Genomic DNA, 5,936 nt, shown 5'->3' with positions numbered 1-5,936 from the left:
GGTTTCTTGTATTAAGTTGTCTGACATAGAGGCGGCTCAATATAAGAGCAAATCTAGTGTGATTCAAATGCTACCATCTTTTAATAGACTTGCCAACGAAGAGCCTTATAAGCACTTAGATGAGTTTTTAGAGGTGTCCTCCACGGTTAAAATTCAAAACTTCTCAGTTGATGCTTTAAGGTTACTTCTTTTCCCATTCTCCCTTAAAGATAAAGCTAAGCATTGGCTTCATTTTTTGGACAATGTTAAAATTTCTACGCACAAATGCAACAGGAGTTCCTTAAAAAGTTCTTCGCCATTGGCCGTACCAATAGCATTAGGAGAGCAATAACGAGTTTCTCCCAACAAGAAGGAGAACAATTTCGTGAGGCTTGGAAAAGACTAAAAGAATTACTTAGAAAGTGCCCCCACCATGCTATTCCTAAATAACAATTGGTTCAATGCTTTTATGATGGCCTTAGAGATCGACATAGGCAAATGGTTGATTCTTCTTGTGGTGGGACTTTCATGCACAAGAATGAGAATGAAGCATGTGAACTTTTTGAGACCCTTAGTGAAAACTCCCAACACCATGCTTCAGCAGCTAGGACTGAGATTCCATCCATTGGGCAATCAAAGAGGAGCAATCTTTATGAGAATAATCCTATCGTTGAGATGAGTGCTAAGGTTGACTTGCTATCTAAAAAATTGGATTATCTCTTGTCATTAGGATGACAAACCCCATCTCCACTTCCTACAAGTTCCTCTTCACCTAATCAGATTGAAGCATGTGTTTTATGTTCTAGCCTATCTCATCATATCACTGATTGCTATTTGGCTACACAATACCCTGAGTTTGTTAAGGAGCATAAACATTTAGCCCAAGGAGTCTCTAAATTGGGCAATGATCCATATTCCAATGCCTACAACCCAGGATGGCGAAACCACCCCAATTTTTCTTGGCGAAACTCAATGCCCAATTCCTCTAATCAAATACCTTATAGGCCACCTCCATTTAATATGCACCAAAATGCCTATAGGAATGAGCAACCATCATCTCCACAACCCTCACATAATTCATCATTTGAGGATAAGGTACTAAAAGCACTTAGTGAATTAGAGCAAAACACTCAATTGTTGCATTCCCATTCCCAGTCCATTAACAAATTGGAAACCCAACTTGGTTAACTAGCTGATGCCATCAGTAGGAGGGAGGTTGGTCAGTTACCTAGTCAACCAATAGGTAACCCTAATCATCAAATTGGGTCTAGGAAAGAACAAGTCTAAGCAGTCTCTATTGTGACACGTAGTAGGAAGGAATATTATGCACCTTTACATACTCCCAAGCCATTTCCCATTGATCTTAAGAGTCAAGAGGAGGTTGATTTGACCCATGAGACTGGCGATGATGCACACAAACCTAGTAAAGAAACACCACCTGTGAGTATTCCCCATCAATGTCCTCGTAAGGGGTTGCACATTCCGATTGTAGAGGGTCCTACTCCTAAATCTTACACTCCCAAAGCCCCCTTCCTTGAAGTTCTTGAGTCCTCAATTTCAGATTCTAGAAAGATTGCTAAGATGCAAGAGATGATTGATTTATTCGAACAAGTCCGTATCAATCTCCCACTATTAGATGCTATCAAGCAAGTCCCAGCTTATGCTAAGTTTCTAAAAGATTTGTGCACCCAAAAGCGTAAGTTGAAGACTCAAACACCTAAAACTGTGCACCTAACTGAACAAGTCAGCTCGGTTATTTCCAACCAACTGCCCCCTACACTTAAAGATCCAGGTACACCTTTAATTTCATGTGTCATTGGAGATTTATCCATAAGTCAAGCATTGCTTGATTTGGGAGCCAGTGTGAATATGTTACCCGGTTCTGTTATGATAGGTTTGGTCCTGGGAGATTTGAAATCCATTGATGTGATTCTACAATTGGTAAACGGTTCAATTAAACGACCCCGTGGGCTACTTGAAAACGTTTTGGTAGAGGTTGAGGATCTATATTTTCCTGTTGATTTTTTTATCCTAGATATGGACAATACAAATAAGTTACCACCAGTCATTCTTGGACGGCCCTTTTTAGCTACTGTGAATGCTTGCATCAATTGTAGATCGGGTGTCATGGAAATATCATTTGGCAATAAGAAACTTAGAGTCAACATCTTCAATGCATCATTGAGCCCAAATAGGGGTGAAGAGTGCTTTGCAATTAACTTTATTGATGAGGTAGTGGTTGATTATATTCCAAACATGCTTATTGATGATCCCCTACAACATTACTTGCCATTTGGGGAATCTAACCTAAATATTAAGGAAGTCAACACATTGTTGGACTCTTCCACTTCTTTGGAGCAGTCACCATTCACATTTAGATTTGAGCTTCTACCTCCATTGGCTGCATCTCATTGAGTCTGGCTGAAGACTCTAAACTTGCGCTTTATGGGAGGCAACCCATTGTTTAGATGTTATTTCTTGTTCTTTTTCTTTTCTTTTCTTTGTTTGTTGTTAGGTTTTACTATTGCGTGCTCTATCATGATTTCAAACATCGGGTACACTCTTTCCTCTATTTGCTTCTATCATGGTTTTTTATATATCTTGCATGCACTGAGGTCATTGCATAATTTAAGTGTGGGGGTGTGTCAACTCAAGTAAGACTTGTTGATAGTTGGTAGAGCATTGTCACAATGATAAAAAGTGCCCAATTTTTTCTGGCTTTGGTAAGATAAATGTTTTAATTCCTTGCTTAGATACAAAATGAGAGTTTAAGTGTTTTAGAAATCTCATCTGATGTAATGAACACCCTCTTGAGAGAATAGTAATGGGTTTTACATTTTGAGACTGAGGTTGAATCGAAAAATAGGAACTCTAGGTAGTCCAAAAGGTTTGACCATCTAGTTATCTTGTATTGCCTTGTGCTTATGGTGACAAGTTGAGACCGATTTTAGACTATTTAAATGTGAAGTGAATTGAAGTATAATGTGAAAAAAAAAAATGCTGAAGTTTAAAGGTTAGACCTCCTTCTTAGTAACCGGGTCTCGGTCTCACCAACATCGTGCCTCACATCAAACATTTGGGGTGTCTTTGGTCCAGTCTTGGCCTGTAGCCTAGTTGGCTTGAGTAAGTAAGTTCGAGGGGTATTCTACACCTAGTCCCTTAAGGCCATTTGGCTTGAGAGCGGCTGAGCCAACACTCGTTACATAGACCATCTAGAAAGCTTAAGAGGCAAGACATTGCACGGACTAGAACTGTGAGCATTAAAGAAAGAAGTGAAGTAATGTGCTTATAAAGGTGAAATGTCTAATAAGGTCAATATTGCTTAGATCTTGAGTTCTTGGTATTATTTGGTACCTAGTTTAGTCTTATCTAAGGGTGAACTGGTAGACTGAAGATAAGAGGAGACTTCTCGATTGAATTGTTTGCCTAGAGCTAGACTCAAGAGAGGGTGTAAAGAGCTTAAGTGTGGGGGTGCCTATATTCCCTTTAATCTTTAGTGGAGTGTCTTTGTCTTGGAATCTATCTTTTTACTCTTACTACTACCAGAATAATTAGAAGAGCACTTAAGAATTTTGTGTGTATATTCTCTGCAAACACTCATGAGACATAACTCGTCCACTAGGGTAACCTAGGGGTTTAAAGGCTTGTTGCACATGCTAAGTGCAACTGTGATTCCTACGAAACAGAGTTAGGTTTTTCTTTATTTATTTCCCGTATTGCATTTATTGTTTCATTTTGCTCGAGGACTAGCAAACACTCAAGTGTGGGGGTATTTGATAAGCATGCATTTACCATTATTTATTTGATTTAATTCCCCATACTTATTTAATTAAAGAGAGCTAATTGAGTATTTTTGTGTATTTTTCAAGAATAAGGTGATTTGGTTATTAGAGATAATATGGAGTAAAGTTGGCAAATATATTAGATATTGATTTTAAATCATGGTATTCAATCTTGCTGCCCAAGAAATCAAAGTCCAACCTTCTCAAGAATTTCATAAAGTCTGATGGAGCGAGGGCTAAGCTTTCCTTTCACATTGAATCTCATCACACCTTTCATAGGTAATATATTTTGGAAAACTTTCTCCCCAACTTGAAATTCCAAGTCGGTCCTTCTCTTATTCGCATAAGATTTCTGCCTTGACTGAGTAAACTTAATCCTTTCTCTTATCATATCCACCATTGCACTTGTAGCTTCAATCATTTTCGGACCTAAGACTTTTCTTTCACCGGTCTCAATCCAATACAAAGGTGTTCTACAAGTGTTTCCACACAAAGCCTTGAATGGAGCCATGCCTATTGTTGCTTGGTAACTGTTGTTATAGGCAAACTCAACCAAAGCTAAGTGTTCATCCCAATTGCCACCCATATCCACCTTACAAGACCTAAGCATATCTTCCAAAATCTGAATTGTCCACTAAGATTGTCTGTTAGACTGTGGATGATGAGCCGTACTCAAATTTAAATGGGTTCCCAAGGCTTTCTGCAAACTATTCCAAAACCTTGAGGTGAACCTAGGATCTCTATCAGAAACAATACTTACAGGCACTCCGTGCAGATGAACCACATTGTCCACATAAAGTCTAGCTAGTTTATCCATAGTATGAGTGATTTTCATAGGAATAAAATAGGCTGATTTGGTCAACCTATCAACGATTACCCATACCATATCGTTGCCTTTGCTTGTCCGAGGCAAGCTAGTCATGAAGTCCATAGTAATGTCTTTCCACTTCCAACTAGGAATAGGAAGGGGCTGTAGAAGTCCAGATGGCGGTTGTCAAACGGCCTTTACACGCTAAAAAGTTTCACGCTTCCCCACAAAATCTTCCACATCGGCCTTCAAACCAATCCACTAAAAATGTTCTCTTAGATCCTTGTACATCTTGGTACTTCCTGGGTGTACTGTGAAAATCGCCTGGTGCGCCTCTTTCAAGATTTCCTTCTTAATATCTTCAATAGACGGCACACAAAGTCTTCCTTTAAACAACAAAGCACCATCCATGGACATACCAAAATCAGGATCCAACTCAGGATTCGAAGGAATCTTCTCAATCTTCTGCTTCAATTCCTGATCAGAAGCTTGCAGAGCAACAATTCTATCTCTAAGGGTGGATCTTGCCGTCATGGCAGAAATAACAAATTCCAAACCTTCAGGAACAATTTCCAATCCAAGTTCCAAAATCGAGAACAGCAACAGTTGACTCAACGCATTCAAATCTAACTCTTTTCTTTTACTTTTCTTGCTAAGAGCATCAGCAACCACAATTACTTTACCAGGGTGATACTGAATGTCACAGTCATAATCGGAGACCAATTCTAACCATCTTCTTTGTCTCATATTTAACTCCTTTTGGGTAAAGAAGTACTTCAAACTTTTATGATCTATGAAAATATCAATTTTCTCACCATACAGGTAATGTCTCCAAATCTTCAAAGCGAAGACAACAGCGGCAAGCTCTAAATCATGAGTGGGGTAATTCTGCTCATATTCCTTAAATTGCCGAGAAGCATAAGCTACAACTTTGCCATGTTGCATTAGAACACAACCCAAACCATTCTTTGATGCATTGGTATAGACTATCAAACCACCGAAATCATCAGGTATAGTCAACACCGAGGCACTTGTCAATCTATCCTTCAACTCTTGAAAATTCTTCTCACATGCATCGGTCCAAACAAACTTCTCTTCTTTTCTAGTTAGCTTAGTCATGGGGGCAGCCAACCTAAAAAAGTTCTCAATAAATCTTTCGTAGTATCCCGCCATTCCCAGAAAACTTCTTATTTTCCTCACGCTCTTCGGTCTTTCTCAGTTGGCAACTGCTTTCACCTTCTCAAGATCAACACGAATACCTTCAGTTGAAACCACATGGCCGAGAAATACTACCCTTGAGAGCCAAAAGTCACACTTGCTAAACTTAGCATAAAGCTTATTTTCTCTCAACCCTTGCAAAGTGAAAC

At 39.1% G+C, this 5,936-nt stretch overlaps 1 non-coding gene across 1 annotated transcript; it reads right to left on the bottom strand.

Annotated features, from left to right (window-relative positions):
* Positions 1-312: 312 nt before the first annotated feature.
* Positions 313-419, bottom strand: LOC149022629 (small nucleolar RNA R71). The gene has a single exon (XR_016172636.1). It is a non-coding gene; the product is annotated as a small nucleolar RNA R71 (small nucleolar RNA).
* Positions 420-5,936: the final 5,517 nt, after the last annotated feature.

The sequence above is a fragment of the Hakea prostrata genome, chromosome 3 (genome assembly GCF_041222555.1).
Source record: "Hakea prostrata isolate BN-2017 chromosome 3, UWA_Hpros_2, whole genome shotgun sequence".
Classification (NCBI taxonomy): Eukaryota; Viridiplantae; Streptophyta; class Magnoliopsida; order Proteales; family Proteaceae; genus Hakea; species Hakea prostrata.
The sequence above is the reverse complement of the archived record's forward strand: the minus strand, read 5'-3'. Positions and strand labels throughout refer to the sequence as shown.